This window comes from Loxodonta africana, chromosome 21 (assembly GCF_030014295.1).
Source record: "Loxodonta africana isolate mLoxAfr1 chromosome 21, mLoxAfr1.hap2, whole genome shotgun sequence".
NCBI lineage: Eukaryota > Metazoa > Chordata > Mammalia > Proboscidea > Elephantidae > Loxodonta > Loxodonta africana.
In genome coordinates this window covers 54397668-54423758 of record NC_087362.1, presented here as the reverse complement: position 1 = coordinate 54423758, position 26091 = coordinate 54397668, and positions in this window count along the sequence as shown.

Here is a 26091-nt window from a genome sequence, read left to right as displayed (position 1 = left end):
TTACAGCGACATGTGGAAGAGGACTGGCATGGCAGGGCTTGTGAGGGCATCTCCTGGGAGGGAGGGAATGGCCAGCAAACAAACACAGAGGGTGCATGTGACTTGCATGAAAATATGGTATAAAGTAAATAAAGTACCCACCAAGTATTGGTAAGCACTCAAGGTTTATACTGTAAGCATTCAATTAATGATCGTTACTGTTTTTATTTCGATATTTTTATTGTTTTATTTTCACATGTAATATCTGGGTCAAAAAACTCCATTGGGATAGGATGTGAATAATTTAGTTAGCAATTTCTGAGTCTAACTATGCCTAAACCATACTCCATTCCTTCTAGGCGACTTTGATATCGGGTTAAACATTCAGGTTCTTAAGCCATCTTCATGCTCTTTGATTTTCAGCTTAAAGTGGAACAACAAATGCACACATGCTCACACATGAGGTATTTCATCAATGCTGATTAAAGCTTGCCACATCATCACATGTTTCAGATACCAAGTCAGAATGTTCTTAAATTCTTCCCTGGCCTCTAGTGGACACAGCGTTCACTAGAACTTTACAAATGTTCTTCTTTATCTACCACAAGATTAAAAAAAAAAAGCAAGATATCTGCTGTACATTGAAGGGATTTGTTTCTTTCATTATAAGTAATTATTTAATTTTCTGTCCCCTAGGGATAGAAATGGCCAAAAGAAATAAAGATCACCAATGTAAAACATGCTAAGATATCTTAATATTCAACTAACGCACGCAGTAAAGCCAGTTCTCTATCAATCTATTATCTTGACACCACAGCATTTATTAGTTATTAACCTGCGAAGACATGCATTTAAGTCTTAAAGATCACAGTAGAGGAATATACATTATTTTGATGTCATTATTTATATTTCATTTCAGGCCCTTCTTTTGATTTTCATTTATAATGGGACTAGACTACAATGGCTAAGGTTAATGAGACAATTAACTTTATACATACCAATCACAAAAATTGTTTTGCTGTAATTAACCATGGTGACTTCTAGCAAAGTTCTTTGTACTCATAATATATTTTTCAGGAGTTCTTGAGGCTTAAGGGAATCATTTTGAAAGTTTCAAAACCATATCAAGAAGCCAGATGTAAAAAAAAAAAAAAAGAAAAAAAAAACCTATTTAATTAAGTTTTGCTGTGGGAGCTGAAATGAACATGAGTCATGCTCAATGCAAGTTTGCGGTAGTCAGCAGCAGCATATCGGTTCCCAAATGGATAGATACAGGCATCCACGTGAGAGCTTTTAGTGAGTTTCCAGAACCTTCCATTTGACCTTTTCTTAAGTCTGTTTTTCAAATGTGCTTGTTTTCTGACTGATGTATTCAAAATGCTTCTTTTCTGCTGACAGTGCCCAATTCTGTTGTTTTATGAGGTTGCAGCTCGAGAAACTTGCAAAGACATGACCAGTAGCTCGTGTACAAAAATGGATTTCAGAAATTGAAGAGCCGTATGTTTCCTGTGTTTTCTCTGCTTACAGTGAAGCTTGTTGGCACCTCATGCAAACGAATTTTATAATTTTAAGGACTCAGACCTTTAAAGGTATACCTCCTGTGAAGGCTCCTCTTGCTTTGGTGAGACTTTCCCCCTCTTATGATTTCCTGTGATTTTAAGCCACTTCCTTTAGGTATTCAGGATAGGAAGTGACTTTGGCCAAGTAATAGGACATCAGCATGAGGCAAACAACTGCTAGTTGAAAAATAAGCTATTTTTCTTACCTTTAAACACATTTCTAGAGGTTTTTATTTCTATTATGTTCTCTGTCATTGTTGAGTAAAGCAGAAATTAGTTTTCCACTATTATATGAAATTATTTCATTTAAATTTTTTTTGAGAACTTCAGTGCTTCTTTGTTTTTTCTAAAATGACACAATGACACATCTCTGTACACTGGTGTCCTATTTGTTTATCTCCTGCATAGTCTTAATTAGCTTTATGATTTTTCCGGCTGACTTTTCCTCATTGACAATTGCTACTGTGCTTAAAAAAAAGGTGTGTGGGGGGGGTGGTATTTACATTATGAGCTCATTTACTTTTTGAAATCCCTCAACATCTAGCACAAAAAGAGAATATTTTCTTTTTGACTAACAGGAGGCAGAAAATACAGTAAAACAAATAATGAATTTTTCCCCTTATCAACCACTTTTTGACATCTGGGCCCTGGATAGCAGCCTAGAAGTGTCTGTGTACAAGCAATCACACAGCAATGTGGCCTCATTGTGTTCCCTGTCAGTACTGGGAATTCCCAGCAACGTCTGTGGTCTGCTGAGTGAAGCAATGTATGGCCAGTGGGAGCTGAGCTGGGTTTTTTTTTAATGTCGATATATAGCTCTGTGAAGGTTTCCTTATATTATTTTACAGTACTTCTCCGCTGTAGTTTTTCTGTTCTACTAAACTGAAAACATACTGCTCATTCCATTCAGCAATTATCGAGTTTCCCTAGTGGGTTAGTGTATAAAAATGGCTTACAAGATAGTGGGCATTTAATATATCTATTTTTTTTTTTTTTTTATATATAGCTTCATTCCCCTATTACCTGAAAGATATAAAGTAGCAGCTTGGGATTTAAAATCTGTTGTAGAAAGTCTTTTTCCCTCCATGTTTTTCTAGCCAATAAATTACAATTTGAATCAGTTATTCAAAACCAGCATATAATCTCTACCTCCCACTCTTGCTTTTACATACAAAATGGTTATGGGTGAAATATTGGGAACAGGGATATCTGGTAGGTCTCATCATTAACTGGGATAATTATGCTCACATTTACAATTGAGAATAAGGATTAGAGGTATATAACTACCATCTTTAAAAACAAAATCTGAGATGTAGTTTCTAATTCCTCCTCCAATTTGTGAAATTGTTTTTCAAATTCTTGATTCATGCCAAGTGAAAGGACAAATGAAGGCCAAGTCACAGGGATTCTCAAACTCCAGTTATTTAAAATGAATTTTTATATATGCTGTAAAGAAAGAATGCCGTGGTGCAAAGCAATGGTAATATTCCCCGCCACCAAGGAAATCAGTGATAACACATTTAACATTGTGTACTCGGAAAATATATTTATGTCTTCCCAGAAAGTCACTAAGTAATAAAAAGCAAATGTTTGAGAAAACAGGGCCTGGAATCTGACAGACGAGGACTGACTGAATTTTCAGACTTGGCTTCTGCTGATTTCAACCCTAGGAAAATGATTTAATCTCTCTAAGCCTCAGTAGCGTTATCTACGCAATGGGTATGATTATAGAACCTAACCTAAGAGAGTTGCAATGATTAAATAAGATAAGCCAAAAAAAAAAAAACCCACACCTGTTGCTGTCAAGTTGATTCCAACTCACAATGACCCTATAGGACAGAGTAGAACTGCCCCATAGGGTTCCAAGGCTGTGATCTTTACGGAAGCAGGCTGCCACATCTCTCTCCCATGAAGAGGCTGATGGATTCAAACCGCTGACCTTTTAGTTGGCAGTCGAGCACTTAACTACTGCACTACCAGGGCTCCTTAAGTGAGTTAAATTATGCAAATAATTTAGCATAATATTGTAACAAAGGGATAACTTATAGATTTTATTATAGTTATTATTACTATCAAGCCTTTAGATTTGGCAAAATTTGCGTAAGTATACGTTCATATCAATCTGCTTGTTTACTATTCATACAAATTATATTTTTGTCCATGGTATTATTGAGGATAACTTTCTGACTTTTATAACAGTGGGGACTTTAAAAAAAAGAAGAAAATCTTGATTACTTTGATTGATTCAAGACCATGATACACAGAATGGTTTCTATATCTGTAACAAGTTGTCCAACAATGCCAGTCAGCCAGTCATCGCCGTCACATCATCTTAAATCTTAAAAGAGAAAACGTGAACTTTTTTCTTTTAGGCCTCTGTGAAATTCACTTGACATCTCCACAGAAAAGAAAAAAATGTTTTTTCCCCATTTCAAACATAAAATTAATGACTTTGCCGCCAAACTGATAAGAGCAGTGTCATTTGATGTCTCAGATGAAATACGAAGGGGGCAGGAGTAGCTGTGGATTCTCAGTTGTTAAGAGGCTCCTAAGTGGCACAGCTCTTAATACACTGCTTTACGTTGTCAAGAATTCTAATACCTCCAGCTGGAGCCCTGAGATGCCTCAAGGTAGGGCTCAATTGTTCACACATAATCAAAAGAGCCTGGTGCCATAATGAGTGAGTGAGAGATTGGTACCCAGGTGTTGCCCTGTAAAGATGTCCTCCAAGACTGATTATTCCAAAAGCCCAGTACTCCTCGTCCCTGATAATGATGCAATTGTCCCCAGCCTGCTGCTGAAGGCAGTCTTCTCCAAGGTCACTCAGCAGTGCGTCTTGTTTCTCAGGTGTTTACCATTTACTGTTGTTTTTAAGCACAGACCAATTACAGCTACCTGGAATGTTGGTGTCCTTCTGAAGTTAAATATCCTTTTGGAAAGCCATGGGAAGGTAGGTGAAACTTACTGCAAGTTTTTTCAAGTACAACATCCGTTTGAAATCAGATTTGGGTTGTCTTTGTTTTTCTGTTTCAAGGAAAAGAATATAATGTATTGCTTCTTCTCCTATCTTTCTTGCCTTTCTTTTTATTTGTTGAAATGATTAATGGGATTAAATAAGACACTAATGTGATAACACTAAGTATTCAATATACATTGAACGAATAAGTGGATAATAAAATATCCTAAAAAAAACCAAATCAAATATAGCTATGTCAATCAATCCTCACTATATTGTCCTCAATTTTATACAACAAAGCATCTTTTTCCTTCCTTTTTTTTTTCTTATTAAGAAATTAGATAGCTGCTTTTTAAATTGTAAATAGGACATGCTTATGACAGGATATCCAAATGTTTCCATCATCTAGATGTCAGTATTCTTTCTTCATGGTTTCATTACCAATAACAAACAAAGAGCCATTGCTTTCGTGTCAATTTTGATTCATGGCAACCCCATGCATACAGAGTAGAACAGTGCTCCACGGGGTTTCCAACGCTGTAGACCTTTTAGAAGCAGACTGCCAGTGTTTCTTCTGAAGCACCTCTGGGTGGGTTTGAACCATCAATCTTTTGGCTAGTGGTCAAGAACTTAACTTATGAGACGTTTTTGGTTGATTTGCTTGGGCAAGACAGGAAGAAGTTGTTACTCTTTAAAAGTCAATTCCATAAATTTCTAGTAGAACCAGACCGTACATTGATCTGGTTTTCTTCAATATTATTACAGATGCCAGGGGTAGACATGGGTTGATATTTGGTTTGATCTACAAAAGTGCTGTGAAATGACACTAGCTTGGGAGAATTGAAGGTTTAGTGGAAAGTCAGCGTGAAACTAAGTTTAGATAGAGAAGAAACAGAAATAAAGAGCAGACCAATTGGAAGAAATTGGGGGTGCTAAAGGTATATATATATTACAGCTGGTAAGCACAAGGCACATGAGGTAACATGCAACACTTTCATGTGTGTGTCAGACATGAAACCCTACACTGTATCTCAGCCCAAGTGTAGCTTCAGAACCTTCCAAACACAGTCTTCCAGGAAGCACACCCAGTCACCCCCACCGTTACTATACATAAATCCTTCCTAGCACCTTATTTCACCATCATGTGGCCTTTCTGTAAGCCATTGTATTGGCAAAAGAACGAAGGGACAGCGTTATATGCTTGTAGTTCAGATATCTGGTTTAACCCTCCTAAAATCCTGACTGTGCTCCTTCTCGCGCATGGGTTGTTGAGGTGATTGGATAAGATAATGCATGTGAACCTGTGGTCTAAATTCTAAACGTCAGAGGATTCACCTGGAAGCGCTGAAATCTGCATTTCAGGTTCTTATTTTTAGAGATTCTGGCTTATTATGTGAAAGATGGAGCCCTGGAATCTGAATTTTAGGAGATTGCTAAATTATTCCAAAGAGCAATTTGAGAATGCACTACCTCAACGTGCCAGGCAGGTGTGAAAGTACCGATGATGGTGATGATGATAAACACGAGGAAGATAGGATGGTGTTGATGATCCAAACCAAAAAACAAAACAAAGCAAACTCATTGCCATCCAGTCAATTATGACTCATAGCCACCCTATAGGACGCAGTAGAACGGCACCCATAGGGTTTCCAGGGCTGTAATCTTTACGGGAGCAGACTGCCACATCTTTCTCCTATGGAGCGGCTGGTTGGTTCAAACTGCTGACTTTTCCGTTAGCAGCTGAGCTATCAGGGCTCCTTAATGGATAATACCTGATGTGAATTTAGAATAAAGTCTTCTGGAAAAAAGTACTTTTTTAATGAAATTAGCTTTTGAAAAACCTTACTTAGATGGAAGTAACTGAGTCCTTGTTTGAATATCTAATATTCCTTTGCATAATTCAAATGTCTTTGCTTCAGGGAAGAGCTTGGGCATTCAGAGATGAAAGACAAAATTTCACAGGTAAAATTACTCCAACAAAGGCTATATCAGCTCCAGTGGAGGAGCTGTGCAAGACCACTGCCTTAGCATCCTGCCACACCTCCATTGTAGCTAGTAGAACATCAGGGCATGGAATTGAATCATCTGCTAAGAGATCTTGAATGAGATTCAGAAAACTTTTACTCTAGCTTAATATACTGAAGGACACTGCAGGAAAAAAAACATACACTCATATCTCAGGCTTAAATTTTCACTGTGATTCTACTACTTGTACATTGGTTATCTTTGTGCAAAGTGCTTTATCTTGGAAAGTATGAGTTTTCTTATTCTATAAAATGGAGACAAGAACTTTATATTGAAAGGCTGTTGAAATTAGTGATGAAAATATTGCATCTGTGTGTGTATACATATATGTATATATGTACATGTACGTATATCTCATAGCCCTGTTTCTAGTTGAATGGCTACTGATTTAATATCTGCACTCTTTCTTTCTGTTTGCTGATGCCATAAAAGTAAGACAAAACATTTGCAATTGGTGTAAGGTGAAGATATGGGGTATGACAACACCAGAATGACTTTGGGAGTTGGCTGTTGTGTTGGACACTGGCAGGGATAATTTTTTTGAGTCTCACATTGAGTGGTGCAACATTTCTTCCAAATCGCATCTTCCTGGATACAGAGGAGCCATGAAAATGTCCAGGCTCTGTTTTGGTCATGGGAAGTCAAAGGATGAGGGTACATAGCAATCCAGAAGCCACAGAGATTTATTTATAAGAACAGGAGGTGAAGAGAGTTGCATAGAAATGAAGAATAAATAAAAAGATGTCTGATTATATCCTCTTTGGCCATCTGGGTAAATGTACCTTCACATTATTGGATGAGGGAGGTCTAGGATTCAAATCTAAAAATCTCCTGACAATATGAATAGGTTCCAGAAACTGCCTTCATCGTTGGGACCAGACCTCACTTTAAAAGAAAGGTGACCTACTCTTCTTTCCTTTTCAGGTTCCTCCTAGGTCTCTAAAAAGACCATTTTTTTGAACTAACACTGTGATTTCGTTAACTATGATCTCTCCTCTAACTTCACAGATTTGTTCTCCACAGTCCCATATTCAGTGATTTCTCACTTTCCTTCCTCCTGGTTCTTACTCTTGTCCTACTCTAGCTAGAACTGAGTGAGGGCTTAGAGCAGTCCTGGTCTGAAAGTCAAGTGGGGGTACCATGCAGGTCAGTCTCAAGTATGAGCACTCGGAGGTCATTTTATACGTTGGGCATATCCTAAGTGTGACCCAGACACTGAAGACTCTTCATTTCTAAATAAGCTTTTCTCATCTAAGGTATGCAATAGGAAAGATGAGGAAAATGATGGGATTTCTGAAAGGAAAAGAACATGGAAAGTTAAATTTCTCAGGAAAGCATCTTCTGGGCATCAATATGGACATTTTTAAAATGTCTTTAAAAAAAAAAGGAGAGGAGCATTCCCAGTGAAGGGATAGCATCAGCAGTAGCATGATGTATCTGAGGAATGCCGATGAATGACTTTCCCTCCTATGAGCTATATCTGCTGAGTTGATGACTGGACAATCTCATCACAACTAGAGAAACATTCTTACATGTGGCCTAGTTCTTTTGCACACCTTCTTCTCAAAGTCTTAACCTTGATCTCCATGTCCCAAGCCATTTTTTTTTTTTTTTTTTTTAGTTTTGCTCTAAATCTGAAACCATCACACCCACACTCTTGGAGCCATAGTGGAGATTGGTGCCATTTTTAATCCCAGTTCTTCAGACAAATTAGCCTGACGGTCTCTGCCCCAGCCATTTCTTTCATTTTACATTTATTATCAGCTAGGGTTTGGTTTTTTTAGGGTTTTGGGTAGTGATACTGTAGGGTCAGATTCAACTCGACAGCAACAGGTTTACAGGTAGTGATAATACATTTTTGAGATTTGTAAATACTACCAAAAGCCAAACCCAACTTGTTGCCATCAATTTGATTCTGACTCATAGTGACCCTATAGGACAGAGCAGAACTGCCCCACCCCATAGAGTTTCCAAGGAATGCTTGGTGGATTTGAACTGCAGACCTTTGGTTAGCTGCTGTAATTCTTACCCACTATGCCACCAGGGTTTCCCATAAATACTAGCCTTACTAAATTGTGATAAACAAAAACCCATTGCTGTTGAGTAAATCCTGACTCCTGGCAAACCCCTGTGTTACAGACTAGAAATGCTTCATAGGGTTTTCTCGGCTGTGTTCTGTATGGAAGCAGATCACCAGGACTTTCTTCCATGTCACTGCTGGTTGGATTCAGATCGTCAATCTTTAAGTTAGTAGTTGAGTTTTTGTAATAGAGTGATTATAAATATATACATCCCACTTCAATGAGGAAATGAGGGAATGACGTGAAGTTTTGCTGAGATACTCATTTCATTTGTTTAAAGTAGAAGTTCTTCAACAATAATTTGCACATCAGCAGAGAACTCAGTCTTGATCAAGTCTTTCCCCAGCTTATATATATATATTTTTTTATAAGTATTTAGTAGCTTTGCATCATCCATGTCTAAATTCTGAGCCCTTTAATATGGTACTCACAGCATTTATAATCTTGCCGGGCCTACTACAGTCCTACTCCACAACCATCTATAGCCACTCCTTATACAGGAGCTTCTAAGTGACTCAGGAACTTAGCACAGTATATACTCTCATACCTCCGTATCTTCAGTTACATTTCATCTGTTGTGAATGACATTTTAATTATTTTCTACACAGTAAACTTCAGTTTATTGGTATCACATTATCTCTGAATTGAAATGTTTCAATTCCATTCAGATCCCATTAGTCAATAGTTTTTTTGTGTTTGTGTGTTTCCACCAGGGCTTTAAACTGGTTCATTTATATTTGCACCCCTGCTGAGAATTTAACAATATCCCCAGGTGATTCTTAGGTATGCATATGAATATTGTTATGATGTAAGTTCTGATTCAGTATATCTGGGGTATATCTGGGTTAGAAATGCAAATTTTCAGCACAGGTTTGAATGAACCAGTTGAAAACTCTGGTTTCCACAGCACTTTTGTTTTCTTTTTTGAATAGTTCCATCAGCATTCCACCACATTTAATTATTTCGACATGTCTGTGCTTCCCACTAGACGTTAAACAACTAAGGCACCGGGGAGGTATGTTCCACCTCTGTGTATTCCCTGAGCCCAGCTCTGTGTTTGGTAGATAGCAGATATTCAGCTAAAGTTTGTGGAATGAATGGATAGATGGGTAAGTACATGATCAAACTCATTTAAATCACAATGGGGTTTGAGAGAGCCTCTATAAACCAGAGCTGCAAATGGGCCCATGAGCCAGGGCCTGAAAGAGGGTTTTTTTTTGTTTTGCTTTTTACAAGGAGCCTTTGCATTGCCTCTAAGGCCTACTGGCTACACAGCAGTTCACACATCGTTCTCTGGATGCTGCAGACTTTCTGACTCCAAAGCCAGCAACCTGGCTGAACAGAGCATACACAGTTTTCTGTCAAGGTGAACCAAATTTACCTCTCTTTGTGGGGTTCTCAGTGAAGATTTAATTGTTACTGCAAAGCCAGTTTGCATATTCAAATCAAAAATGATAGTGAAATAATGTGACAGAAAACAATAAAGTCCCGTAAGTTCACGTGGAGGGCTGAATTGCACCATATGGCTTCCAGTTCTGTACCAAGAGCCAATAGTATGTATTAAGAAAGTCATTTAGGTAACATCCTGTTGTGCCCAGTTATACAAGGGCATATGGTATATTATCCCACATCAGAGTAATTATGAATTTCCTTGTGTTGATCTTTGTTTCTTGTAAAGTTTTGCTTTTGGCACAAAGGAGACTTCAGCAGGGATTTCTTATTAGACTTTCTTTAATTTGCTTCTTATTTTACTACTCATGTCTGTAGAACTAAGGTTGAGGGGCTCAACTCAATTATTTATGGTAGTCCTGAAAGACCTAAGAGTTTCTGACAAATATTTATCTCATACCTTGCCTTTAGAAAAGGAGTATGGTAAATGGAGGAGTCCCTTAGTAGTGCAAATGGTTAATATGTTTGACTGCTAAACAAAAGGTTGGAGGTTCAAATCTGCCCAGAAGTGCCTCCTGAGAAAGGCCTAACAATCTACTTTTGAGAAATCAAACACTGAAAACCCTATGGAATACGGTTCTACTCTGACACACGGTGTGGTCGGGAGTCAGAATCAACTCAATGCCAACTGGTAACCTATGTATTAGAGTTGTTATAACCCACTGCCATCAAGTTGATTCCAACTCACAGCAACCCCGTAGATTAGAGTAGGACTGCCCCACAGGGTTTCAAATTCTGTAAATCTTTACAGAAGAAGACTGTCACATCTTTCTCCCACAGATTAGCTGGCTGGTTTGAACTGCCCACCATTTGGTTAGCAGACGAGTGCTTAAAAAAACTATGTATACTAGTGTGTGTATGTATAGTTATGTCCACATCCATATGCATATACACTAGTTGTTTACACCACCCTGGGACTACAAAGGTAGGTTTAAAAAAAAAAAAAAAAGAGCATTGCCATCTAGTTGATTCTGACTCATAGAGGCCCTGTAGGACGGAGTAGAACTGCCCCACAGGGTTTCCAAGGAGCGCCTGGTGGATTTGAACTGCCAACCTTTTTGTAAGCAGCTGTAGCTCTTAACCACTATGCCACCAGAGTTTCTAATAGGTAGGTTAGGTATCATGATATTCATTTATATCTGTCTATATCTATATCCAGTTATAACAACGATAAGCATATAAAGACCAAATAATAATGAACATAAAATTGATGGCCTTGACTGCCATACAATTACAGAATCTGTATAGCTTACTGAGTGTGAGCTTGACCTTTGCTGTCAATCTGTCTGGCTTCAGATCCCTGTCCCTGAAACATTAAATGAGTGAATTTGAACTTACTGTGTAGTCTCTCTGAGCCTCTGTTCTTCTTATGTTAAAAAGGGATTATGGAATCTCCTTCATAGGGTTGTTAGTCGAATCAAAAGAGAAAATGTAGATGAATTATTTAGTAAAATGCCTGAAATACATGGAATGCTCAATGATACTTAATCCTTTTTATTCTTATCATGTTACTCATTTGTTCTTTTTTTTTCCTTTTTAAATATCATAGCTCTCAATTCAGAACTCAGCACATGTGATCTCTTAAATCCATACAGCTTTTTGTCTAATTCTACCCTTAGACTTCCATTAAGTCATAGTCACACATTTAATGTGCAGGTGGACGAATCTCTTCTGACACCTTACTTTTGACCCATTGATAGATAATGAGCATATCTCATCTTTGGATTCAAACCCCAGGCAATAAGCGCCCGTTTGATAAATTTCCAGCTACCGATATAAAATCTGTTTGTTTCTATTGAAGCAATATTCAGAAAGTAATGGCAAGTGATGAACACAGTGATTCATTTTCAAATACCATGTTTTCAGCCACAAATTAAAATAAACATTCAGAGATTATGAATTATGGGAACTTTTCCTTATGCTGATGGATTCTATTTATTTTCTTTTAAGTAAAAATCTACATACTTTTAAATAATTTTTTTCCTTCAACCTAAAAGAATAAATGGTCAGCTTTAAGAAAAAAATTACCTCTGAAAGACAAGGAAAAGTGCTGAGGTTGTTGAAATGCAGACAATGCTCTGTTAAAGGCACTTTCCTCTTTTTTAAACTGAAAAAAAGTAATTTATGATAAAAGCTGTCTAAACCCAAATATGTCTCCAAAGTTAAGTTCTTGGTAGGCCTTAAACATTCTAAAAATGGCCTCTATGTGACATTCTTGCCCCACTTGTCAGTTTCTTCTTTACATGGTTTCAGCGGTTTGAGAGTTGGGATACTACTGCTGGGCACTTTTCAGCAAGTTGGGAGATTTAAACTTCTCTTTCCTGCTGTTTTATGGCATCACCTGGATTTCTAAAAGCATGAGGAAGGCAAGATGTGCTTTGACTATTTAAATCTGGCAACACATTTAGGAGGTTTGTGCCCAGAAGAGACTACTATGTTATTAATATCAGCAGATGATGTCTACAAAACAACCACAATCTATTAATATTTATTAAGCCATTAAATAGACATTTGGATACGAGGAAGGTTAATATACTATAAATGGAAGCATAGTTTATGTAACATTGTGACCCATTAGCCACCAGAATTCTTTATCACTGTAGGCAGAGAATCAAACGTTGGCTTCTCTGTGGGTGAAATTTTGGCAATTAGTTATATCTGCAAACACATAATTGCAGGTGAAACCCAGCTGGTTAGTCAACAATTTGTTAATGTTTGATGCATAGCACACTAAGTACTTTAGCTATTAGAGACCTGACACAACAATTAATTAGGGCCCCAGATTAAGTCAGGAAAGAAAAGTTATTACAGTCATGTGCCACTTAATATCCATGACATGCTCTGTGAAATAGGGCATAATGTGATTTGGATGTTGTGCAAATGCCATGTTATGTATAGCCAGTCCCCGGATTATGAACAATCACTGTTACTAAATCTGACTTTAAGTCAAATTTGTATGTAAATCAGAACAGTTAGGTACTGTTCGTATCTAATATCAGTTAGTCAAACGTTTGTCTTGGTATACAGTATACAGTGTACCTTTCTGTACATAAAAAAAGTTAAAGAAACACTTCCAGATATACTAAAACATCTTTAAAATAATAATGTCGTTGTTGTTGTTAGGTGCCATCAAGTCAGTTCCCATTCATGGTGACCCTATGTATAACAGAAAAAAACACTGCCCAATCCTGTGGTATCCTCACAATCATTGTTACGCTTGAGCCCACTGTTGCAGCCACTGTGTCCACACATCTCTTTGTGGGTCTTCCCTTTTTCCCTATAATAGGCTTTACAGGGGTTGGTTCATAACTACGAGTTGTATGTTAGTTGCATATTTGTAATCCAGAAATTGTCTGTACATAGCAAAGCCATCTGAGATATTGTAGTGTATCAATATTGACTAAATAGCCCCTGGAAGCTGTTGCATTTGCTACATCTGCTTATGTTCCGCTCTCTGTTCAAGATTTCTGAACTCTGTTATAACCTTATGGGACTGCAGACATATATGCAGTTGAACGTTACCCAAACAGACATTATGCATGACTATATTTATATATTTGAACAACAAATGTTGCTAAAGAAAATTTAAAGAAACCCCTAGAGAATTGCTTTCTAAATTAATATATGCAAGGTTTTGCCACTAGGTGGTTCTATTTTTAAAACTTATTAATACACACTGGATAGATGTGTATATTATAAAAATACACAGTTTCTGATTTAGCATTAACATGAAATCTTGAAATAGCCAGAAATTCTCGATCATCTAAATGAATGTCACACTCAGTCTTCAAAATCCTTTGCCAAATAGAAATTAAAGAGTTATTCAGCGCCTTACCTTGACTACTAACCAAAAGGTTGGTGGTTTGAACCAACCCAGTGATGCCACGGAAGAAAGGACTAGCGATCTATTTCTATAAAATTATAGCTAAGAACACCCTATGGAGCAGTTGTACTGTGTAACACATGAGGTTGCCAGGAGTTAGAATTGCCTTGATAGTGGTGAGTTTGGTTTTTTTGGTTTCAGCTCCTTACCACTCTCCTTCCCGCCACCCCACCCCGCCACCATCCAACAACTCTAAACTTATAAAACTCTTTGGGAGACATTTACAAACATTGTTCTCTAGTTTTCTAAAGGGAATGGTTATGAATAAATACATTTCTGGAGAAAATTTACTCTTCCCTTCAGGTTGCCTCTCAAATCCTGCCAAGTCTACTTTAAAAAATTGCCAAAGATATTCCTTCCTTAGACTTTCTAGCTCTTTAGTTTTCTGCCTACTTTCAAACAAGATTTCTGCTTTTTCCTGCCACCATTCAGCAAGAGAGGTGGCAAGTTGTACTTACCCATGTTGCCTTCAGTATTCTAAAGGCTGCAGCTGAAGAATAACAAGTTTCCCTTTCACACACCGATTGCCTCTCATAGCATGACCTTGCTGTGTTGTTGGGCTAAAAGACTTTATTTCTGCCAGAAGTGGGCATGGAGTGGGACAAAGGGACAGAGAATGGGATAGGGAATAGGACATGCATGTAGAAACATGATGCATTCCTGGAAATAATTTCAACAATCCAACGAAAGCATTTATCATAGTTGGTCCTACATTCCAGACTGTACGCTGAGCTACCAGTGAATAAGAGAAACAGTAAGGTCATAGAGTCTGCTATTAAGGATCTCCTTCAAACCACAAGGGTTTAGCAAAGACATAGAATGTTAAGTGATTGTGAATTAATAGGAGAATAAAAAGAGGATGGCAGTGGGCAAAACCAAGAAATCACAGAGTAACAGAAGGAGTGAGTCAGTGCTAAATGAAACAGACAAAGGGAGGACAATCATAAATTTTCTTGATGCCAGGGACTGTGGTGATATCAGATGGGTTATTTGGTCAGAGTGGACTTCTTTGTAACTCCTGAGGTTGCCTCTTAAGCTCCACAGCTGTTTTAAAGTAGCCACGTGGGGGACTTTCTGCCAAGAAACTCTCCATTGCTCACTACATTCTAAGAGTAGCCCAGTTAAAAACGATTAAGGACAAACTGTCAGTCACCGGTGAGGCTGGCTCAGCTTTGGAGGGTTTAATTCAGATTCTTTATCAGGTAACAAGTCTGTTTTTTCAGTTTCATTTCCTTTATTTTTAGGATGGCGGTAGAGCTTGTGTGGGGCCATTCCACTGACATTAACATTTCATTTCCATTGACACCATAAAGGCTCAGGCACTGGCATTGACATAGTAATGACTCCTGTGGGGCTGTTAGTATGTCTGCGGAAGTACATGAGACACTTCACTGACATCGTAACAGCCCGAGTACTTGCAAAGAGATGGTAATAGCTCCTCTGTGGCTGTTGCTATGGCAGCGGACGTGTATGTGGCATCCACGTGGACCCTGCAGCAGAACTTGTACTAATACTTACGTAAATCCATGCAAAATACATACATACGTAAAAAGTTTACAAAAACATCTGGCTGTGGCTTTGATCACATTTTAAAATTTTATTGCTGTCAAGCCGGTTCCGACTCATAGCAACCCTGTGTATGACCGAACGAAACACTGCCCAGTCCTGCACCATCCTTACAATCATTGTTATGCTTAAGCTTATTGTTGCAGCCACTGTGTCATTGAGGGTCTTCCTCTTTTTCACTGACTCTCTACTTTACCAAGCATCATGTCCTTCCCCAGGGACTGATCTCTCCTGATAATATGTCCAAAGTATGTGAGATGTAGTACTTTGCCTAGAGGTTTTTTTTTTCTTTTTCTTAATTGGATCTGCCTTTTAAGATTGAAATAGAACAACAAATTATGCTCATATGACTCCCCCACACACACATTTAAAGGCTTAAAATAGTAAGGTTTTAAAAATACATATGTATAGATAGAAAAAGAGTGCAAGAGTGAGAGTCTAATATAAAATATTCCATGTTTATGAATCTACTATTAAAAATTAAATTTATTTCTTTTGGGTGTTGAAATAGAGTCAGTTGTGTAATCTGTGGGAACTGCCAAAAGTTACTGTGGTAGGCAGGATTCTAAGATCTCCAAGATTCCTACCCCAAATATACAAGCTTTGTACAATCTCTTCCCTTGTGCATGAGCAAAATCTATGAATATAATGTGGGTATCACTTTGATGATTAGGTTACATTATATGTCAAAGGTGAAGGGGGTTTGAAGATGCAATTAAAATCTTAAATAGGTTGCTTTTGAGTTAATCCGAAGGGCGATTATCATGCGTGGACCTGACTTAATCAGGTGAAAGACTGTAAAAGAAGGACTGAATCTCCAAGTAGGATTTTCCTGCTAGCTTTGAAGAAAGAAGATGCCATGTTGTGACAGGGTCATGTGGTAAGAAGCTGAGAGCAGCCTCTAGTTGCTGACAGGGGCCTCTGGATAACAGCCAGCAAGAACATGCGAATGATTACATGAGTTTGGGAGAAGACCCCCAAGCTCAAGAAAGAAATTCAGCTTGACCAACAGTTAACTGAAGTCTTGTGAGACCCAGAGCTGAGGACCTAAATAAGCTGTGCCCATATCTGGCTGTTGTTTTAAATTGAGAAGTTAGTGGTAATTCATTTATACAGCAGTAGAAAACTAATGCAGTTATCAGAAAAATATATATATATATTACTTACAATTCCTTAATACGATTATTTAACATTTTGAGGTATTTACTCTCAGTTTCTAATTTTACTTTTTCTAGAAAACTTTTAATGATTGAGGTCACCAAATATGTAATTAAATGTCAATACGTACTACTTCAATATCTTTGGTGTTATGATTTTTAAAAGCTTGTTTCCTGTTGATGAAATAATATACTTTCATAGGGGAAGACTTGTTAATGGCAAAGAAGAGAAAACTCATAAAACTATCAACTAGGGTACCTACTATTAATAATGTATGTGCTTATTATTTAATCTTTTCAAAAAATTATATGTTAACTATAGAGAATTTAGGACATAAAGAAAAAGATAATAGTAAAATTAAATCACCTCCTGTCTTATTTATCAGATGAGCTTTGTTAACATGTCAGTGGTAGCTGAGGAGAAAGGATTATTGGATTAATACAGGGTTAGGGATTTGCTTGGCAAATGCAATCAAAAGAAAAATGCAAAGAGTGTTATTGTTCTAAAATGTGTGTACATATTGTACTTTCCTGGTAAGATTAAATATATATATATATATATATATATATATATATATATATATACTGATGCCTAAGTCCCATTCACAGCCAGATATTTTGATTTAATTGGTCTATGGTGCAGCCTTTTTTTTTTTTTTTTTTTTAAATAATAATGGATCCTAGACTCACAAAGTTGGGTGAGAAAGAGGAGAAGTAAAGTAAAGGGTGATGGATTGGGAGGGAATAAATACAGAATCATCCATGAAATGAAGTTCTTAGGAAGGTCTCAATGAACTTAAAGTAGAAACACAGACCAGTGCTTTTCAATGTGCATACAGATTACTGGAGGATACAGTAAAATGCAGATTCTTATTAATAAGGAAACCCTGGTGGCATAGTGGTTAAGTGCTACGGCTGCTAACCAAAGGGTTGGCAGGTGCTCCTTGGAAACTCTCTGGGGCACTATAGGGTCCTATAGGGTCACTGTGAGTTAGAATTGACTTGGCAGCACTGGGTTTGGTTTGGTTTTTGGTTTTATTAATAAAATCTGGAGTGAGACCTGATATTCTGCATATCTACCAAGATCTGAGGACTACACTTTGAGTAACAAGGTAGTGCAAAATATAAACTGGAAAGGAAGAAGCTGTAACTTGATTTAGGATTTAAAAGACACTGCAGTTTCCAGTAATGGAAATTTTCAAATGTAAACTTGGTTGAGATAAATGTGCAGGACATAACACAACATGCTTTGGAGAAGCTTGTTTATTATTTCCAAATATCTTAAATGAAGAGCTCTCAATGCTGTGGAATAGTATTTCCTTTTACTCTCATGGGCAACAGAAGGCAATTTGCGTAAGACAATGTGATTCCACCCTCTAGCCCAAAAGCGTGGTATTTTGAGCTCAGATTGGGATTTGCATACGTTTCTCCATTCTTGCATTTGAATATGGACAATACTAATTCTTGCATCATAATCTTTACATAAGAATAAAGCACTATGGAAAGCAAGAAATATATTAACCAAACCTGTTGCCATCTAATCGATTCAGACTCATAGTGACTCTATAGGACAGAGTGGAACTACCCCATAGGGTTTCCAAGGCTGTAATCTTTATGGGAGCAGACTGCCACATTTTTCTCCAGTGGAGTTTGTGATGGGTTTAAGCCACTGACCTTTCGGTTAGCAGTGGAGTGCTTAAACACTGTGCCACCAGGGCTCCTTAACAAGTATATTACTTGACAAAAATACGTGTTCAACAAATTTTTGTTCTATCCACTTCCTTTCTCCCACTGATGATTTATATATACGTGGAAAGCAGAGGTCACCCAGACCTCCTGAATTTTCCTTCAGAATGGTGTTTATATGCAAATGAGCCAAAAGTTCCAGATGTTGATATGAATTGGTATCTGCAGTTGCTGTACAACGTATACTTACCATCTAAATTATTACAACAATTACAGCCTTGACAGGCAGTTTGGTGAAATCATCATATAATAATTTCTGTTATTTACAGTTGAGTGGTTGTTAGAAAATGATAAAGAGAATGGCTTATGTTTGTTAACAAAAGCAGGGTGTATTTTATTTTCCATTTATGAGAGCAAGCTGAAATAAAATACCCTGCAAGATTTGGTCTTGAAATAAATCCTGATTCCAGTGTATATTGGATTCTCTCAATATAATAAATAATACATTGTTCAAAATTAGAGATATAAAGATCTCTATACCTTGATTCATCCTCCTCAAAAGTTTGCTATCCAAAGTTCAGCGTGGTTTTCCATATATAAAGATACATTTAAAGGTCAATGCATTGATTAGGGTCATTAAAATCTATATGTCAGGCAAAATTAAATACAGGTTGTGGTCAGCCTTGCATTGATTTTCTCTGGAAAACATGGCTTTATAAAATCAAAATTTACCAAGGGCTTTTCGAGGGTACAATCTGGGGCCCTTAGATAAGGGTAACTGGAGTCCTTAGGTGCAACAGACGGTTAAAGTGCTTGGCTGCTAACAAAAAGTCTGGAGACTTAAGTCTACCCTGAGACACTTTGGAAGAAAGGCTTGATAAGCTACTTTCAAAAAATGAGCCATTGAAATCCCTTTGGAGTACAGTTCTACTCTGACACACATGGGGTCAGGGTCGACTTGAAGGCAGTTGTTTGTGAATGTAGACAAAGGATTTTTTCTAATAATGTTGGAGCTACATAATGGGTCTCAGCAAGATCTTTTTGTTGTCATTTAAATCAATAAATATTGTCAGGTAGCTGAATTGGGCTAAGAAATCTGAGCTGAGCTGCCAGGTGTTGGAGTAGCTGATTTAGACAAAGAACAAAAATGAAAGTTATAATCAAGTCTTTAATCACTTATTTTGAACGTATAAAAACAGAAACCTGGAGAAGGTATGCAAGTTCCTCCCTGTTCCCATACTTCCTCAGGAACAGCACCCTGGGGAGGGTCAGGTGGATTAGCAGTGATATGGGATCATCTTACCGCTGAGGGAGCCCTTAAGCAAAAGGCTTCCGAAGCTTTATGGACCTGGGGCCTGGGGAAGGTGAGGAGGAGGAACTAGCGGTGGAGAAGTTCTGAGCACTGTGTCAGAGTGCGGAGTGTCTTAGAGGTCCTCCCCACCCATCCCCCTCAAGAGGAGGCTTCAGCGTAGATGCCTGCCATATAGGCTGTTATGACCCTGCTTCCCCCAACACAAAGACAAGGGAGCCTTAAACTTCACAGTGCCATCCATCAAAACAGATCTTTGAAAAAAAAAAAAAACAGATCTTTGTACCAAATTGGAGGGAAATGCCCTTAGAAAATTATTAAGGTACAACAAAGCAAGTAGGATTACTAATTTGCCAGTAAAAAAGAAATGGTCAAGAACAGAGAGAATGTATAAATGTGGAATAAACATGGCTAATGCACAATTGGAGCCTTAGTGGCACAGTGGTTAAGAGCTCAGCTGCTAACCAAAAAGCTGACAGCTGGAATTCACCAGCTGCTTCTTGGAAACTCTACGAGGCAGTTCTACTCTGTCTATAGGGTCGCTATGAGTTAAAATTAACTTGAGAGCAACAAGGTTAGTTCTTGGTTGGTTAATGCACAATTAGAAAAAAACATGTTCAGTTTTACTCATTTATCCAAAAGTTATTGCTATGTATCTACTATGTTCCATTTACCATTTAGGTAGCTAGCATCCTTTGTTGGTGTAGTGGTAGAATATCTTGCCTTCTATGTGGGAGACCCGAGTTTGATTCCCAACCAATACACCTCATTCGCAGCTACCACCATCTGTCAGCGGAGGCCTGCATATTGCTATTAAGCTGAACAGATTTTAGCAGAGCTTCCAGACTAAGATGAACTAGGAAGAAAGGACTGGTCATCTACTTCCAAAAAACCACCAGTGAACACCTTATGGATCAAAATGTCCCAATACTGTTGTGCATTATGTCCCTGTGACTACAGATAGCAACAAAAAGTATCCAGTGAGGGAACAACAACAACAACAAAAAAAACCCGCTGCTGTTGAGTTGATTCCGACTCATAGTGACCCTATAGTACAAAGTAGAACTGCCCCATAGAGTTTCCAAGGAGTGCTGGTGGATTCAAACTGCCAACCTTTTGTTCAGCAGCCTTAGCACTTAGCCACTACGCCACCAGGGTTTCCAGTGAAGAAATAGACATACATAAATATTGTCACCAAACATCCCAACATACAGAATATAAATACAAGTTGTTGTGTGCAGTCAAGGTTGTTAAGTGCCTTTGAGTGGGTTCCTATTTATAGGGACCCTATATACAACACAATGAAACATTGCCCAGTCCTAAGACATCCTCATTGCTTGAGCCCATTGTCATAGCCATTGTCTCAGTTCATCTCATTGAGGGTTTTCCTCTTTTTTGCTGACTCTACTTTACCAAGCATGATGTTCTACTCCAGGAACTTATCCCTCCTAATAACATACCCCAAGTGCATGAAATGAGGTCTCTCCATCCTTGCTTCTAAGGAGCATTCTGGCTGTACTTCTTCCAAGACAGAATTGTTCATTCTTCTGGCAGTCTACAGTATATTCAATATTCTTCACCAACACCATAATTTGAAGATGTCAATTCTTCTTCATTCTTCCTTATTCACTGTTCAACTTTTGTATGCATATGAGGCAACTGAAAATGCCATGGCTTTGATCAGGCACACCTTAGTCCTCAAAGTGACATCTTTGTGTTTTAACACTTTAAAGAGGTCTTTTGCAGCAGATTTGCCCAATGCAATTACTCATTTCATTTCTTCACTGCTGTTTCCATGGGCACTGATTGTAAATCCGAGTAAAATGAGGTTCTTGACAAGTTCAGTCTTTTCTCCATTTATTATGATGTTGCTTATTTGTCCAGTTGTGAAGATTTTTGTTTTCTTTATGTTGAGGCACGATCCATACTGAAGGCTGTAGTCTTTGATGTTCTCAGTAAGTACTTCAAGTCCTCTTCACTTTCAGAAAGTAAAGTTGTGCCATTTGCATATTGAAGTTTGTAAATGAGTCTTCCTCCAATCCTGATGCTGCATTACTCTTCATATAGTCCACTTTTGGGGATTATTTTCCCAGCGTATAGATTAAGTATGGTGAAGGGATTCAAGCCTGTCACACACTTTTTCTCATTTTAAACCACACAGTATCTCTTGTTTTGTTTGAACGACTGCCTCTTGGCCTATGTACAGATTCCACATGGGCACAACCAAGTTTTCTGGAGTTCCCATTCTTTGCAATGTTATCCATAATTTGCTATGATCTACACAGCCAAATGCCTTTGCATAGTCATTAAACCACAGGTAAACATCTTTCTGGTATTCTCTGCTTTCATCCAAGATCCAGCTGACATCAGCAATGATCTTCAGTGTTCTATGCCCCCTTCTGAATCCAGCTTGAATTTCTGGCATTTCCCTGTCAATGTACTGCCGCAACTGCTTTTGAATGATCTGAAAAATTTTACTTGTGTATGATATTAATGATATTGTTCCATAATTTCTGCATTCTGTTGGATAAACTTTCTTTGGAATGGACACAAATATGGATCTCTTCCAGTCAGTTGTCTTCCAAATTTCTTGGACTAGACAAGTGAGCACCTCCAGTGCTGCAACTGCTTGTTGATACATCTCGACTGGTAGCTTGTCAATTCCTGGAGTCCTGGTGGTGCAGTGGTGAAGCATTCGGCTGCTGACCAAAAATGTCAGCAGTTTGAATCCACCAGCCACTCCTTGGAAACCCTATGGGGCAATTCTAGTCTGTCCTATAGTACCCCTGTGAGTCAGAATCCACTCAACTGCAAAGGGTTTGGTTTGGTTTTTGTTTTTTGCCAACACCTTCCGTGCTGCTTGGGCTTCTTCCTTTAATACCATAGGTTCTTGATCATATGCTACCTCCTGAAATGGTTGAACACTGACCAGCTCTTTTTGGTACAATGACTCTGTATATTCCTCTCATCTTCTTTTTAGGCTTCCTGCATCATTCAATATTTTATCTATAAAATCCTTTAATATTGCAACTCGAGGCTTGGATTTTTTATTCAGTTATTTCAGCTTGAGAAATGCCTAGCATATTCTTCCCTTTTAGTTTTCTAACTCCAGGTCTTTGTGCATTTCATTTAGTACTCATAAGCTCTCACCTACTGTCTCCAGGTTGCTGGAGTAGCTACTATGTGTGTGAGCCCGAGGGCCTGTTCACTGTAGGTGAAGGGGTGCTGAAGATGTAGGTGAAGTTTTTGATGAAGTGATGAATCTGTCCTGCTGGTGGGCACAGGGAGTGTTCTCTCTGGTCATTGGGCTGGGTATTGTGTGTGCTCCACTGCTTACTGGTTGGTTGGGGTGCAGGTACCCGGGTCATTGGTCACTGAGTGTGTGGTTCAGAGGCCCTCACCTATAGTCCTGGGTAAACAGGGCTGTGCGGGCATGTTCAGAGCAGGCATAAGTCTCTGGTTGCAGTACAGGGAGCTGTGGAGGACAAAACAGGGAGCCATAAGCTGCTCCAGGGTGCCTGGATGGAGGGTGTGCCCCTGTCTGCTAGAGCACATAATGGGGAGACTGTGCAGCACGTCCTTGGGTGCCCGGCAACATTGGCTGGAGGGATTGGTGGGTACCACTAATTCTCAGGCCCTTCTCATGGGCAGCTAGATGGAGTGGGTGGTCCTGCCAGCCCTCAGACCCTGGTGTGTGTAGGTGAGGCCTCTTCTTAGGGGGTGGGGCAGTGTCAAATATCACAAATCTGCAGCTCCCACTTGGCCACTGTAGGTGAAAATAGGTTTCAGGTGGATTCCCTGCCCATTTTGTGCTAAGGAGGGCATGCTCTGTTGGGTAGTCCCACAAGGTACTGCTGCCATGATTGGTGGGGGTAAAGGATGCTGCAAGCCCATGGACCTCCTATGCCAGTGGCTGAATGAAGGAATGGGAGCCTGTGGACCTGGCCGTGAGTTCCCAGCTTAAGGGCCATGGTGATGTTGAATGTCACAGGACTGCTGTCAGGGTGGGGAAGGGAATGGATGAAGAGAAGCAAGTGCTACTTGGTTGTGAAGCTCCGGTGGCGGAAGGATTACGGTGCTCATGTGGTGGATTGGGAGCTTGCACTTAACTTTTGCAGGTCTGACGTCACTCCTGTTTGGTTCTGGAGGTTCATGCAGATTTCACTGCTGCTTGGTTCCACCAGATGGGGTGGGTTTCAGCTTGGGATGTTGCTGCTTGCCTCAATCTGTATGTGCTATGCAGATTCAGCCAGCAGGACTTAGGTGATCCTGTGATCTGTAATTCCCCATTTCCACTGTTTTTGAATTGTTTATTGCCCCATCCACCTGTCGCTCAGCCTGATTCTTCAACTTTGTCTTCAATGATTAGGGTTCCTAGATCATCATATACATCGGATTCAGTTGTTTTTTCAGGTCTTTGTTGTAAGAAGGGAGACATGAAGCATCTGAGTATTCCATCGTCTTGGACGCACTTCCGTATGCTTTTTATTGAAGTAAAAATTTGAGTATAATCATGCATGTTAAAGGTATAGAACTGGATAATTTTCACACCAAGTACACCACCCATCCTGCTCCCCATTCACTAGCAGCACCCAGAAGCCTCTTGGTGCTTCTTTCCAGTCACCAACCACTGAAGGAAAATCGTATCCTGAATTTTAAAATCATACAGAAGCTCGATTTGTGGTCATACTTCATATAGATGGCATCGTGCACTATGTGCTCTTTTTATTCGTTCTTTGCTTGAGCAGCAGTATTGAAAATATCATTATCATTTTTCTTTCAATGATAAGTCATTGAGTTGTAATTCTTGAAATGAAGGCAAATGGATGCTGAGTAACAACTACCTTTGTGACCTTAAGAAAGTCAAATACGTTTCCTGGGGCTCAAGATTTTTCATTTGTAAAACAGGATAAATAATCCACCGTGTGTTTCCCTCGTACAGAGACTACATGTCAAATCACGACAAGAAGACGCTGAAAGCAAATGAGATGGCGATCTCCTCTCTTAAGACATGACACCGTGATAAGCAGTTTCTCACATCCGAAGGCAGCGTTTTTTAAGACAACCCAAGATTTATGTATGTGTTTTCACATATGCAAATGTATTCTTTTCCAATATGGTGTTTTAAGTTACAGTAGCTGAATTTGCTGTTGGTACTTATATAATCATTCGTTTAATGACACTCAAGTCCTTTCATTTTTGAGAGCTTCAGTCTGTAGGTTTTCTTCACACAGCTTTAAGGACTTTATCAGAATTGGCAGATTTTTCAGGAGACATAAAATTTAAGGGTTTAAGAAGCTACTTTTAGGTGAAAGAAACACATTTCTCAGCTATAAATGAATTGAAAAATACGAGTAAAAAGGGGGAAATAACCCCTTAACACAAATTATCCTAAGTGCAGGCATACCTTGAAGATATTGCGGGTTTGATTCCAGACCACTGCATTAAAGTGAATATCACATTACAGCAAGTCACACAAAATTTTTGGTTTCCCAGTGCATATAAGTTATATTTATACTATACTGTAGTCTATTAAGTGTGAAACATCATTAAGCCATAAAAAAAAAAAAAAAGTACATACCTTAATTAAAAAATACTATTTTTGCTAAAAAAAAAAAAGGTTAACCATCATTTGAGCCTTCAGCAAGTCATAACCTTTTGCTGGTGGAGAGTTTTGACTGGATGTTGATGACTGCTGACTGACCAGGGTGGTGGTTGCTGAAGGCTGGGCTAGCTGAGGCAATTTCTTAAAATAATACAAAAATGAATCAACTGACAATTCCTTTCACAAAAGATTTCTCTGTAGCATATGATGGTATTTGATTGCGTTTTACCCATGGTGTAACTTCTTTCAAAATTGGAGTTAGTTCTCTCAAACTCTGCTGCTACTTTATCAGCTACGTTTATGTAATATTCTAAATCCTTTGTTGTCTTCCAACCATCTTCAAAGCATCTTCACTAGGAGTAGATTCTGTGTTGAGAAACCATTTTCTTTGCTCATCCGTAAGAAACAACTCCACATCGGTTAAAGTTTTATCATGTGATTTTAGCAATTCAGTCACGTCTTCAAGCTCTGCTTCTAACGCTAGCTCTCTTGCTTTTTCCACCACATCTGCAGTCACTTCTTACACTGAAGCCTTGAACCTCTCAAAGTCATCCATGAGGGTTGGAATCAACTTCTTCCAAACTCCTGTTAATGTTGATACTTTGACTTCCTCCCATGAATCACTGATGTTCTTAATGGCATCTAGAATGGTGAATCCTTTCCAGAAGGTTTTCAATTTACTTTGCCCAGATCCATCAGAGCAATCGTTATCTATTTCATCTATAGACTTAAGGAAGGTGTTTCTTCAATAGTAAGACTTGAAATTCGAAATTACTCCTTGATCCATGGGTTGCAAAATGAAGGTTGTATTGGCAGGCACGAAAACAACATTAATC